This window comes from Triplophysa dalaica, chromosome 5 (assembly GCF_015846415.1).
Source record: "Triplophysa dalaica isolate WHDGS20190420 chromosome 5, ASM1584641v1, whole genome shotgun sequence".
NCBI classification, from domain to species: domain Eukaryota; kingdom Metazoa; phylum Chordata; class Actinopteri; order Cypriniformes; family Nemacheilidae; genus Triplophysa; species Triplophysa dalaica.
Genome location: NC_079546.1, coordinates 14,563,279 through 14,577,993, shown reverse-complemented (window position 1 = coordinate 14,577,993; position 14,715 = coordinate 14,563,279). Strand labels below are relative to the sequence as shown.

At 42.4% G+C, this 14,715-nt stretch overlaps 2 non-coding genes across 2 annotated transcripts; both read right to left on the bottom strand.

The window, feature by feature from the left end:
- Nucleotides 1-11,630: 11,630 nt before the first annotated feature.
- On the bottom strand, nt 11,631-11,702 carry trnae-uuc (transfer RNA glutamic acid (anticodon UUC)). The gene has a single exon. It is a non-coding gene; the product is annotated as a tRNA-Glu (tRNA).
- A 255-nt stretch (nt 11,703-11,957) lies between these two features.
- LOC130421552 (U5 spliceosomal RNA) lies at nt 11,958-12,074 on the bottom strand. The gene has a single exon (XR_008906866.1). It is a non-coding gene; the product is annotated as a U5 spliceosomal RNA (small nuclear RNA).
- Nucleotides 12,075-14,715: the final 2,641 nt, after the last annotated feature.

Below are 14,715 nucleotides of genomic sequence, written 5' to 3'. Positions count from 1 at the left end.
ATCAGGAAGGCTATTCCAGAGTTTAGGTGCTACGTATGAGAAAGCTCGTCCACCTTTGGTGGATTTTGTTATTCTAGGTATTGTCAAAAGTCCTAAGTTTTGAGATCTCAGCGAGCGTGATGGGTTGTAACGTGATAAAAGCTCGGTTAAGTAAGTAGGTGCTAAACCGTTCAGGGCTTTGTAAGTAATTAAAATAATTTTAAAATCAATGCGATACTTAATGGGTAGCCAGTGAAGCGATGATAAAACTGGGGTTATGTGATCGTATTTTCTTGACCTAGTAAGAACTCTGGCAGCTGCATTCTGAACTAACTGTAGTTTGTTTATCGATGATACAGGACAACCACTAAGTAGAGCATTACAATAGTCAAGCCGTGAGGTCACAAATGCATGAATAAGCTTTTCTGCGTCTGCAACACATAAACTATTTCGTAATTTGGCAACATTTCTAAGGTGGAAGAAGGCTGTTTTTGTGATATTTGAGATGTGATTTTTAAATGACAGGTTGCCGTCTAATATAACGCCTAGGTCTTTAACTGTATTTGTTGGAGTAACAGTGCAGCTTTCAATTTGCAGGCTGTAATCGGAGATATTCGGTTTACTTAATTTTGGTGCTATAAGTAATATTTCTGTTTTGCTAGAGTTTAAAAGGAGGAAATTACTAGTCATCCAATGTTTTATGTCCTCGATGCACTCTGCCAGTTTGGATAGCTTAAAGGAATCATCTGGTCTTGATGAGATATATAGCTGAGTATCATCTGCATAACAGTGGAAGCTAATTCCATGTAGTAAGCCCACATGAGCCAATCACGTTTGTCTCTGGGGCTTACTTTTGACAAATCACGTTTATCTCTGGGGCTTACTTTTGACCAATCACGTTTGCCTCTGGGGCTTACTTTTGACCAATCACGTTTGTCTCTGGGGCTTACTTTTGACCAATCACGTTTGCCTCTGGGGCTTACTTTTGACCAATCACGTTTGTCTCTGGGGCTTACTTTTGACCAATCACATTTGTCTCTGGGGCTTACTTTTGACCAATCGCGTTTCTCTCCTCTGGCTAACTCAACTCAACTCAACTTATATAGCGCTTTTTACAATTTTCATTGTTACAAAGCAGCTGTACATGAGACACATTGAATACAAGTATGAATTCTAAAGCAGCCCCCCGGCCAGGCAGATAGTGCAAAATAATATGCAAACGGTGGTGAGGAACCCAAAACTCCCATTGAGAAAAAAAACCTCAGAGGAAGCCAGGCCCAACCAGGGGATTCCAGTTCCCCTCTGGCAAAAGCTGCTGCCTCTGCACAAGCTCAACAGTGCTTGCACAAGGCTTAATAAAAATATAAAAATGTAGGATTTAAGATTATCATTAACAATCTAATAGCATTTGAAATGTTGTAGGAAAAACAAAGTTGTCGCGTCCTTTATCCAGCTCTATCCTCTTAGCTCTTGTCAGGTCACCGCTTCCCATTCTCAGCTCTGCCATCCTGCGGTAACCTTGGAACAAAGAGACAAGACTGGCTGAGAGTAGAGTAGTGTTCTGCACTCTTTGATGCAACAAGTACATCATTTGTTGTTGGATGTGTTCCTGGTTCCGGTTGATCTAAATAATGCAGCCTAAATCCTCTGAGGATTAATATTATGGAGGTGTAGTGTATGCAAGATTAAAAAGATGAGTCTTTAGTCTAGATTTAAACTGACAGAGTGTGTCTGCCTCCCGGACCGTGCAGGGAAGAATATTCCAAAGTTTAGGCGCTAGATAAGAAAAGGATCTACCACCTGCACTTGATTTTGAAATTCTAGGTATTACCAACTGACAGGACACCTGAGAGCGTAATGTACGCGGAGGTCTGTAATACAATAGAAGTTCATTCAAATACTGCGGCGCTAGACCATGTAGGTGTCACAGGTCGGGGGGTCAAGCCAGACTGCACCCACCCCTGAAACCCAGGACCACCTCGAGGAGCGTACCAGGAAAACCAGACAGACGAGAGAGTAAAAGTTTGACAAGGTTTATTTAGTTAAAATCAATTAAAAGTCTCAGTGCTAATTCTGTGTCTCCCAACCAGAACGGGATCGGACCTCGGACGCCGGGAGGGCGTGGAGTTCTCTTCGGCAGCTCGTGCCTGTACGTGGCCGGTAAGGGAGAAGAGGAGTCGGCCACCCGTCACTTAGGGGGAGTATCCTGGTAAGTAGAACTTATAGATGCTTTGGTCCAGACGATGCAAGGAATATTTCTTAATGTCCACCTCTCGTTACAGCCAACTTCACATACGACACTTGGTCCGGAGGATCCTTCGATCTGCACAGCAGAGTAAGTAGTCAACAACAAGTATATGTTCTTCGAATGAGTGATGAGGCTTACGGCTGGGAGATGCTTCGGTCAAGACGAGGAAAGGAATATCTCTTATGTCCACCTCTCTTCACAGCAACATCACATACAGCGCTGGGCCAGGAGGATCCTTCAATCTGCACAGCAGAGTAAGTAGTTCAACAACAGGTATATGTTCTTTGAACGAGTGAGGGGGCTTACGGCTGGGAGATGCTTCGGTCAAGACGATGAAAGGAATATTTCTGATGTCCACCTCCCTTCACAGCGACATCACATACGGCGCTTGGCCAGGGGGATCCTTCAATCTGCACAGCAGAGTAAGTAGTTCAACAACAGGTATATGTTCTTTGAACGAGTGAGGGGGCTTACGGCTGGGAGATGCTTCGGTCAAGACGATGAAAGGAATATTTCTGATGTCCACCTCTCTTCACAGCGACATCACATACGGCGCTTGGCCCGGAGGATCCTGCAAGCTGCACAGCAGAGTAAGTTAATACACGTACACACAATCTTCCAGCAGGTAGGGAGAATCTTCACACGGAACGCCTGGGTTTTTGTTACGGTGACAGTGGTGGGCTTTCGAGGTGGTGAGCGTACGGCATTAAATCTGTATATATTCCCCACACTCTGTAACTTCACTTCAAGCAATTATTGTGCAAACACACCACTTCAGGCACTGCATATCCACTCTCAGTGCAAATAGAGCCAACACTCACCCAACGCTTGCTCCTTCCACTGTCGGGCTGGATCGGGTCTCACCAAATAGCGAGGAAGTGTGAATGCCTCCTTACTGACCCGGGGACAGAGCACTTCTCGCCCACACTCGAAGGAGAAGACAGGAGTTCAAATGATCACTTAATCCGCGCACTCTCCAGTGACACAACCCTCGTGATCAATCCACTTCACAACTTTATATCAGTCTCAGTGCAGGTACATGCATTCAATCGAATTCCAAGATCATATTACTTATCTTCCCTCCGATGATGATGGCGCGGCTTGGTCTTCACTTGGTCCTCATAACTCACTCTCTTTCCGTCCTCAATATCTCCACTCGATGGCCGTTATATCTGTCGCACAGCCGAACCCCGCAACAATCTTCAGATACCTTCGCACGCCAGCCCAACCGTCAAAGGAATCCACTTCTCTCAGGGGAACACATCCGAAGAAAGGACAACCAGGAAGAACAACCGGGAGAACAAACAACCAGTAGGAAAAACACCCCCTTCATGGTCTCTGTACTTCCTTTTTATATGGTTACTCCGCCTCCACAATCCTCTCACAGATCCCAACATCAAACTCTCCGCACCAGATGTCAATCCGTCATTAGCGTTGTTATGGTGACATAATGCGCAACCCGGAAGTGGTCCGGTGTTACAGCGACACCGTCCCGGGGGGAACACAATTCCAGCGGGACTTAGTTCCGCTTCCCTTTCGTCACCCCGTGACAAACACCTAAACAAGTTATTGAGATAATGAAGTGATGATTGATCAATAATGATGAACAAGTGATGTTAATCGCTGAAGAAAACATCATAAGTTCAAAAACCATAATAATGTTTCCTTTAGTGGGGCTCTTACCCTTAATTTATTTTTACATCAGCTGTTATAGTGTGTTTCTGAAAAGCCATACAAAAGACAAAATTGTTGGAATGAAACCTTCTTAAATTGTTATAAGACAGATACAAATGAGGGGGATTTAAGTCTGACAAATATCGTGACACACATATCGTGAAGTTATGAAAGCTGAGGTAGAATATCTGTTAAGACATGGTTTAGCCGAGATAAAGCCCCTGGAGCTCCCCATGTTTGTTAGTACCTAAACCAGATTCTACCCATCTACACCATTTACTGGCAATTGCGCACGTACTGCCAAACTGACTAGACCTGTCACTAGATCGGTGTCCTAATGGACCTTGTGTATTGGGACAGAAACACACCCCATTTCTATCCCGCGTACCAATACATTTACACCTGTTCACTGAAAACAGCAACAGAGTTTTTAATAAACGACTGTGCTGATCCTGTGTCACTCATTATAGTGACGGTTTTCTGTTCGGGCTCAGGGAAGGAGGCACACCCCGTTAAGAGAAATGGAGAATAGGAAGAGACGTCTAACACGTGCGGTGCAGAAAAAGTCTGCGACAGGGCAACACTTATTGGTCGTGCACCTTTTTTATCCAATCTGGACAATCGGCAAATAAATGAGCAGGGTCCAAGCAGTAAAAACAAACTCGCTTCCTTTTTGTGCGGTAAGGAGGACTACCATTAGTTCTAGTATAAGTGTTTTTCACAAAACGAGAAGATTTTAGCGAAGCTGTTTCTTGGTGTGGAATTACAGTTGGAGTAGATACAAACAACGGCTGCTTCTGAGAGCAAGGCAACTTTTTGTTCGTTTAAAAAAGTTATACGTTTTTCCGGGGACCTCCAACAGAATTAACTCTTACAAAGACTCAAATTGATCGGCTTTACTGAATAAACACCACTTATTGAACAAATTTTGCTTTTCCCTCGCAAATTCTACGTGTGTTTGTGTGGTTGTCTTTGCATCTTTTGCCGAAAAGCCTCAGGAACTAATTTGTACACAGGAAGATCAGCAGCTTTTACCTGGTCATAATCCAGGGACTGTACAAGTGGCAAAGCGGAACAAACCTCCTTGGGCTTTCCCTGACAAACTGCATTGAAGCAGTAATGCCCCAATATATCGAGGCCAGTCAAGCTGTTCAGCAATACGTTCAAAAGCTACAAAGAAGGCATCGACCTAAGCTTTTCAAATGGCGGTACCAGCTTAATGTATCAACTTAAATCAAAGGGAGAATCAGTTGAACGTTGCCCTGCTCTAGCAGTGGGCTGTGGTGACATATTACTAGAAGAAAAACGGGAGTGTGGCAGAGGGACCGGCTTCCCTAACAAAGCTTGTGCTTCTAAATCTAATTTGCGGATGTGAACGTCACGATCGTTAGCGTAAGGGTAGGATCTACTGCATCTACCCTTGGAATATCATAAGGTGCAGGACTCACCGAACCTTCGGAAGCTTCCACATCACTTTCCTCAGTCATGTATGATATCAGGTGGCACATTGTCTGTCACGTGAAAGTATCTCAGGTTGTTCAAAATGCTCTGTCTCTTTACGCCAGTTTCTGTTTGATTACTCTGGAGAAGATCTGGAAGATGGCAATCTTTATTCCTAAACAGTAAAGGATCTTCCATTGTTTATGTGTTCGCAGCAACTGTTTCTCCACATGGCACCAACGACAAACACTGTTCCCAGAGATGGTCTCTGTGTACCCAAGAATTGAATATAAACCCAAATTATCCCCACAAATATGGGCAACCCAAACATTCAATGTGCCTTTGAAGTGAGCCGTCAGTAGGGTGAACAGAACTTTTCAACACAGTGGTCTCATCCAGACTGTTTTAGTCACTGAGCTTCCTTTTCCACTCCATTATCTTCTCCATTGTCCCTTGACTCACTTGAGTTTCACTAGTGGACATAAAGGGATCCTTTGGAAAGTATCCTGCACTGCCACCTGTTGTTATGTGTATGAGACACCAGGGAGAGGCTGCTCCACTGGCTGAACCAGGTAACCAGCTTGAACAAAGTATTTCATATGCTTGTGTTCAGAATCCAAGCATTGAAAAGGTTTAGATGCAGTTGCAAAATGCAGATTCAGCTTTGGACTTCAAGAGTCTCACTTTGGCCAATCCTTTGTAAGAAAAACATTTTCTGTCTTTGTAAAGTACCAACAATATCAAAGACCAGACTAGATGTTTGGTGAACTACAAAGTTGACAGTATATAGGGTCATAGATGACTTTGTCCTTAACTTTGATAGATACAAGGCCACTCTGTCTATGATAGTGTTCTGTTCTGACTCATCCCATTCCATGTCGTCATCAGTATTATCTTCGGCAGCATTATATTCCTCCTCGTAAGTCTGACTGTGACCAGTCAGAGGTCTGCAGTCAGGCGTCAATGTCTAAGGCATGTGAGTTGACTGGCGGGGTTCTTCTTCCTCAACCTCTACATGGTGCTGGAGCAGATGTCACTTAAATGATCTGACGTAATTAAATGTCCTGTGACACCAAGCTTGGCCACATTCAAAATAACTTGATGAACTATGTACATTATGCATTCTCCTTAGTTGAGAAAACAAAAAACTAACATTAGCCCCAACAGTCTTTTTGCGATTAAAGCAGATATATGGCAACTTAAATGTGCATTTCTTCCCTCACAACAAGCAGCTGTCTCAGGTGCTTTTTAAATTTCTTTGATATCATTGCTTCTAGTGATTTTTCATCCAGCAGCAGGAGGGTTTCTCTGTCAATGTGTTCATCTGTACAGAGATAAAGAAATAAAAGAGACAAAAAGAGAAGAATGCAAGAGAGCTTGCCTACCCACACCACAATGAATTATAAAGAGTTTACAAGTTTTCCAAGTTCTATTCTTTAAGCTTCTCCTGTACAAAATTATCCATTGTTGTTAGCTATCTCTGTCTATTCTTCACTCTGTTAGTGGGGAAAAAGTGAGGCAGAGGCTGAGTTGTAAGTACGTATCATGTTTAAAATGGTCAAAATGGTCTGTAAATTAAACAAATGAGATTATGAGAAACTCTAATACACTTAACTTTTGAGCATAACCAATAAAAAAAGACAGCTTTGCTATAGGGATGCATAACAATTTTTTGCTCACTTATTTGAACTTTGGTCATTTGAAACACATCACTGTTTTGATCATGTTTTAAAGGCATTAAAGGAATAGTTTATTCCTTTAAAGCGACAACGAGCAAGTTTTTGACCTTAAAACAGAGTGTAACAATTGAAATGGATTCACCGCAAGCAAAGTAGCCTACTGACAAAGCTATTAACAATGCCGCCATTCCATGCCATTTATACAAGAACTGATTCTAAATAATCTTCCCAATTAAAACAGGGTTCATTAGGAAATGCTCTTAACATGCTCATCATTAATGCAATTGGTTCAGTATACATAACTCACGACCTTCAGATTAGGAGACTGACACTCTGCCAAACTACGCCAACGAGGCGTGCCATGGCACAGAGCATTAGACAGCAACGGTCAAAAGTTATAGATGAGGCCGAATAACATGGGACAAGCATACAATGTGGAGATATAGGTGTATACCCATTTAGACCATTCTTTTGTGGTTAAATAGAAAGAAAGACATATTAAAGAGGAATGAAACTAGTGGGCGCATTCCTTTTTAAGCCATATGGTTTTCTCGCTTGGGGGAGCACTCCGTCCTCCCCGTTGGGACTCCTTTGAAGTCCAGGGGAGTGTATTGGAATCTATCCTGGTGAAATGATGGATGCTTTAAGAGAGGGCAGTTGGATCAGAACTGCTGGCGCAGATGAGATTCCTGCTGAGAGGTCATTGTGTTTCACGATGCCCACATTGTCACCTTTGGTCCGAGTAGATCCTACAAAAGTCAGGATGGCCGAGAGGTCTAAGGTGCTGTGTTGAGATGCAAGTCTCCTCTGGAGGCGTGGGTTCCATTCCCAGTTCTGATATTGCTTTGCACACGCTGGAGACTCCAGCCTCGGCTTTGCATGGAAACGGCTGTGCGCTGATTTCTGTCAGCCAGTGTGAGGGTGCCAAACGCAGTTCCTGAAGTCCCATGAAAAATAGCCAGAGGGCGTCCAAAACCTCATTCCCTGACCGGGAATCGAACCCGGGCTGCGCCGAATCCTAGCCAATTGACCACCAGGGAGCACACGCTCGTGAACGTTCCTCCGCATGTGCACAGGGTGCCGCTAAAATGTGAAACCTTAATAGAGGCAGTCTGTCCGAAGGTACACTTTGTACTTTGAATTCTTGAATATTGCTCTAAAAGCTGCACCACGCATTCTGTTTACAATTATTTACAGACCTCCCAAATACTCCCCAGTCTTTGTTAATGATTTTTCAGAACTGCTATCAGCTATTTCCTCAGAATTTGACTGCTTTGTTGAGTTTGTTGGAGATTTTAATATTCATGTAGACAAGACAGAAAACAACACTGCAAAGGAACTTTTAAACGTTTTAAACACTTTTGATCTGATCCAGCCTGTGCACGGTCCCACACACAATCGTGGACACACTCTGGATCTGCTCATTAGCAAGGGTCTCAACATTTCATCCACTATTATTAGAGATGTGGCTCTGTCTGATCATTTCTGTATTTTCTTTGATATATCAATCAGTCCTGCCACTGAAAATAGACCCGTTTCTATAAAAAGAGATTCATAAATGAGAAAACCAGTGAGCTATTTGTGAATGCTATGTCTCTGTCACCGAGTATATCTGCAGACTCTATGGATGTTCTCCTCGATAGCTTTAATGCAAAAGTTAAAAATGCTATCGATGCCATTGCTCCAGTAAAGGTCAAGGCGATAACTGGCAGGCGTAACGCACCCTGGAGAAACACACCAGCAGTACAAAGCATGAAAAGAACATGCAGAAAAGCTGAGCGTATGTGGCGAAAAAACAAACTTGAAGTTCACTATAACATCTATAAAGACTGTCTGCATGCATTCAATGTCGACTTAGGCAAAGCTAGACAGAATTTTTTCTCTAACATTATAAACTGCAAAATAAATAACACTCGCACCCGTTTTGCAACTGTAGAGAGACTAACAAATCCCCCTAGTCAAGTTCCGAGGGAAATGCTGTCTGATGACAAATGCAATGAGTTTGCAACTTTTTTCCTTCAAAAGATCAGTAATATTAGAATGGAAATCAGCAAAGCTCCATGCGGTAGTCAGGTCAGTCTGACTTCAGTACATCAGAAATTAGTAACTTTGTCTGGAGGAAACGGTACATAATCTTAAGGCGTCAACTTGCAGCCTTGACACACTTCCCACATCCTTTTTTAAAAGAGTGTTTAACTATTTGGAAGCAGATCTACTAAAAATAGTTAATACCTCACTGCTCTCAGTAAGTTTCCCAGAGTCCCTTAAAAATACAGTTGTTAAACCTCTTCTAAAAAAGGGCAATCTAGACAAAACCTTACTGTCTAACTACAGACCAATATCAAAACTTCCTTTTATAGGCAAGATCATTGAAAAGGTTGTCTTCAATCAGCTGACCAAATTCTTGAACTCAAATGGCTACCTGGACAATTATCCGTCTGGTTTCCGTCAGCATCATAGCACAGAGACAGTGCTCATAAAGTTAATTAATGATATTCGATTGAATTCTGATTCAGGCAAAATATCAGTTCTGGTTTTACTAGATCTCAGTGCTGCTTTTGACACGGTAGATCACACCATACTCCTACATAGGCTGGAAAACTGGGTAGGGGTTTCTGGGTTGGTACTTAAATGGTTTGGGTCATACCTTAAAGGGAGAGGTTACTATGTGAACATAGGCAACCATAAATCTGACTGGACACCCATGACTTGTGGTGTTCCACAGGGCTCAATTCTTGCTCCACTCCTCTTCAATTTGTATATGCTCCCACTCGGTCAAATAATAAAAAAGTACCAAATTGCCTACCACAGCTATGCAGATGACACTCCGATCTATCTAGCCCTCTCACCCAATGACTACAGGCCTATTGCCTCTCTTTGCCAGTGCATTGATGAAATTAACAGCTGGATGTGTCAAAACTTCCTTCAGTTAAATAAAAACAAAACTGAAGTCATTGTTTTTGGTAACAAGGATGAAACTAACAAGGTAAACACATACCTTGACTTAAGAGGTCTAAAGACACAAAGCAAGGTTAAAAATCTTGGGGTCATTTTGGAGTCGGACCTTAGTTTCAGCAGTCATGTCAAAGCAATAAGCAAATCTGCGTACTACCATCTCAGAAATATAGCCAGAATCAGATGTTTTGTCTCAAGCCAAGATTTAGAGAAACTAGTCCATGCTTTCATCACCAGCAAGGTTGATTACTGTAATGGACTCCTTACAGGTCTTCCCAAAAAGACCATCAGACAGCTGCAGCTCATACAGAACGCTGCCAGGATTCTGACCAGAACCAAAAAATCTGAGCATATCACTCCAATCCTCAGGTCCTTACACTGGTTACCAGTTACTTTTAGAATCAACTTCAAAGTATTATAAATTGTCTATAAATCACTCAATGGTCTAGGACCTAAATACATCTCAGATATGCTCATTGAATATAAACCAAACAGACTTCTCAGATCATCAGGATACAGTCAGTTAGAGATAACAAGGGTTCATTCAAAACAGGGCGAGTCAGCGTTTAGCCATTACGCCACCCGTAACTGGAATCTGCTTCCAGAAGACATCAGATGTTCATCAACAGTAGCTACAGTACTTTTAAATCCAGATTAAAAACACACTTGTTTAGCTGTTTATTCACAACCTGAGCACTGTGCTGGTTTACATCAACTGCACTTCTATTTCTTATTTATTTTATTTTGGTCTCATTCTTTTTATATATACACTCACATTTTTTAATCAATTTTATTGCTGTTTTATTGTTTCTTAAAATCTAAAGTATTTGTGATCTTAAATCATTTGCATTTTAAAGATACGTTTTATTTCTTTCTGTCAATCATTTTATGTAAAGCACTTTGAATTGCCCTTGTGTATGTAATGTGCTATATTAATAAACTCGCCTTGCCTTGCCTTACACAAACACTTACCTGCAAGTAAATGGGGCCCTGCGGGATCTGAAACCAGTTCAAAAGAATTTCACACCACTCTGCACCATTCAGTTTGGAGGCACGTCGCGTCACGAGGCTGTTTGACAGAGCCTTACTTTACCCATCTGTTAGCACTTTCCCGAGAGGGGCCTAGTGGCGCAACGATAGCGCGTCTGATTCCAGATCAGAAGGTTGCGTGTTGAAATCACGTCGTGGAGAAGGGTTCTTTCTGCTTGGAAGGCTTGTTAACAATACCGTAAGGCTGCTGTTGCACACTGCCTGTTGCTAGCAAGTCGTTCACCGAGATTACGTTGCAGAACTGGAAAGAGCATTTTGTACCCACAGCGGTGAGGTTAAAAACGTCAAGACCGTGTAAAGTCATCTCGTTAAAATTTCCCAACAGTATCTTCTGTACTTTTCAATTGTCGCACCCAGGACACAACACTGTGAGACCAGTACTTGTTGCCTGAGACCTCATGACGCACAATATAATACAAGGTAAATACTGTGTGCGCACTTGAATTTGGATTATGCAAAGGGCTTAAAATGTAGAAGGTGCCCAGAAAGGCTGATAAACGAGATAAGTGGCTATTTGTTTGACCTCCTACACAGCTGACTCGAAAGAGCATCACTGTGAAACACCCTCTTTTTCATTTGAAAATAACCAATCAAGAAAATGTCGATTCCCATATCGGGAGTTTAACCCAGGCCACCTGGGTGAAAACCAGGAATCCTAACCGCTAGACCATATGGGACGCCTTAGCTGTCGTCTTCCAACCTGGAGGCGAAGTGCAGTTCAACTGTTTCCTAGCACAGAGGATGCGAAATAACAATCACACATCTGAAGAGCATCGCAGAAGACTCTCTACCTATCTGAGCAGGTGCTGACAATAAACTGGCAACAAACGGGGTAAAACCACGTGTCCCAAAAGAGCCACGAGACAACGATGTGCAGAAGCAATCCAACAGAGGCAGATTCTAAAACTCTCTGGTTCTTGGCAAAACCAAGAAGGCCTGCTGTGAGCAGAGCCGTCAAAAATTACTTTAAACTCACTCTGGTTTCACTCTAGGGAAATCTTTCGTAAAAGGTGGAAGATTTATGTGTAGATCATGAGAAACTCGAGCTACACCCAGCAGCTCTCGGCCCAGTGGGCTTCCTATATCGCACCACAATGTTCAAGGGGCTAATATTTGGTGGAGGCTCCTCCCTGATCATTCCATCTGGGAGGGGCTAAAGAGACAAAGTTCTCTGCTATCAACAAATTACTGCAAAAGCCAACTCTGAAGAGATGTTCCTGAAGCTAGCATACTGCCGACCACAGGTACTAGGATCTGGATCTGCCTAGGAAATAAAATAAGTCTTCAATCTCCAACAACTTTAGCTGAAGCAGAACAACGGTACTGTTTAGCGGGTTGACACATGGTTTATATGCGTTCCTACTTTGGATAAAAGCGTCTGCAAAATGAATAAATGGAAATGGATAGGGTACGGCGTCCTTCTTCCTTCTATTGATTTATTTTTCATCAACAAGTTAAAGTGTGATGATCTAGTGAGAATTCCACCGAGGTCCAGAGGAGGATTAAGAAAGTCTGCACAACACTCTAAATGAGCCCAGCTTCAGCCTTGCTCCTGCACACATCCAAAATAAAAAAAACTCATCTTTCAAACGAGAATGCTATGAACTATTGGTTGGAGTTCGGCACAACTTTTCTGCAACTGTGAGCCAATCCTTGATAGTATAGTGGACAGTATTTCCACCTGTCACACGAAGACCGGGGTTTGATTCCCAGACGGGGAGCTTTTGTCTTGTTTTGGGTCATCTCTGCCAATTTTTCCCTATGTTTTGCTTTGTCAGCCTTTAGGTGGCCAAAGGTATGCCCGGCCAGCTCAGTCAGTAGAGCATGACACTCTTAAACTCAGGGTCAGTAAAGGGTGAGAGTCAGTGTCATGGGCTTGAGCCCCACGTTGGTCGTGCAAGTGACTTCTCTTCGTGGTGTCTTTCATGAAGGCCTCGGTTCCCAGGCCTAGCGATGGAACATTTAGTTAGTGTTAGATTTAATTTCCGCATAAATGAACTCAAGCCTGCAAACTAATGAAATGTGAAGTTGTTAAGCTTACTGAATACATTCCTGGCTAGATAGTTAGGGGAAGGGTTTCCCTCTGGCTATATGGGGGTTTCCTTCTAAGCTAAACATTCTTTGTCTTTCCTGCTTTACCTTACTTGGTCATTCTGTGAACCCCTGGACATATGAAACCATCCAGATGCCTTTTGGTACCTACTGTATATAAAGACTTGTAGTTTCTAAAATAAATGCGTTCAAAAGCTGGATGCCTCTGTGTCTAGTTCTTGTGCTCCCAGATCGGCAGAAGAATTCTCTCACAACATCCAACTTATTTCTGATTTGATTTAAAGGGTAATCCAAAACACAGGAAGAAACTTAGTGTTTGAAAGGAACATGAAGTTGGGAAATTCGCCCAGTTTACTCATCGGAAATCCGGGGAAACCAACTTGATAAATCTGTGTTTTGAAGATCACGCTAGACTGAAGTTCTACGGGTTCCAGCAGTCTCACACAGGTAAGAGTTTTTTTAAATAACCTTCATGTGATATACTGTTGATGGCAGTTTCCGCACGTTTGTGATGGGTCTCTGCATTTGCGTGTGACACTACGTGACCTTAACCGAGGGCCAGGATAAGCAGTCGAGATGCACACAACGCGTATTTTGAGATATTATATAAATATTACATAATTGTAACAAATAACGAAAAAAAAGGAGTTGGATTTTGTGGGGGAAGTTTTCGTCTTTTATTTTCTTCTTTACTTTCTATATTTGATTTGTTAAAATCGTTGAGTGTGGGACAAGAAATATCTAAACCACTACCAGCTGAAACGCGGTAGATTTTATGTTCAGAAATAACACGGGTTATTGGACTCAACCATTTGTTGATAATTTGGCTGGATAGTCTGAAAATGCCGGACCACAAATTGACAAATATCCCAGATTCGGATCTTTTAAGAAAGATGATATGGAGTTAATGAAATCCATGGTTAAGGGTGGATGGGGTGATCCCCAATGGGATTATAAATATATGTGTGAATCGTATGAAATTTGGCAAAAAAGGAAGAAAATATGGAACCAAGGTCCCATGCTTGTTAATAAATCGAACAAAATATAGATCGATGTGCCGTCAACAGTACAGACACCGCCACCTTATGATAGAGCCGTGCTTTCTGTCCAAACTCATGCTCAGACCAGTTTTTTGTCAAATTTGTAGCCCTCTTTGCTTTCAATTCCCTCTAGTCCACAACCCTCTCCCCCTCCCGAGTTAAACAAAGAAACTTTACGCCCTGCAGCACAGGCGTCAATGGCGTGGGTCCAAGAGGGTCCTACAATTATTCTTAAACCGGCAACGATGACAGACATTTATACTATATGTTAAACAATTATCTGGATCAGATACCGCTCAATCTTGTTAAGAGTTTTATCTGATGATGTTACTGAATTGCTTTAACTGTGGAAATCCCTGCTTTAAGTCTTGATAACAATGACTTGGAGGGCTCCGGTATACAGCGAGACCCTCATGAATTTTGGTGGGCCGATCAAGATAATGTCACTACATTTTTCAAGCAGGTTAAACATTTTCTAGATGCACGTGCTCATGTTTGTAGAGATTTGACCCATGCCATAAATACCAAACAAAGTAAGGTTGAATCCGCTTCTGCTTTTGTTTCTCATTTTATATGTGTGTGGGAAGAAGACACTCGT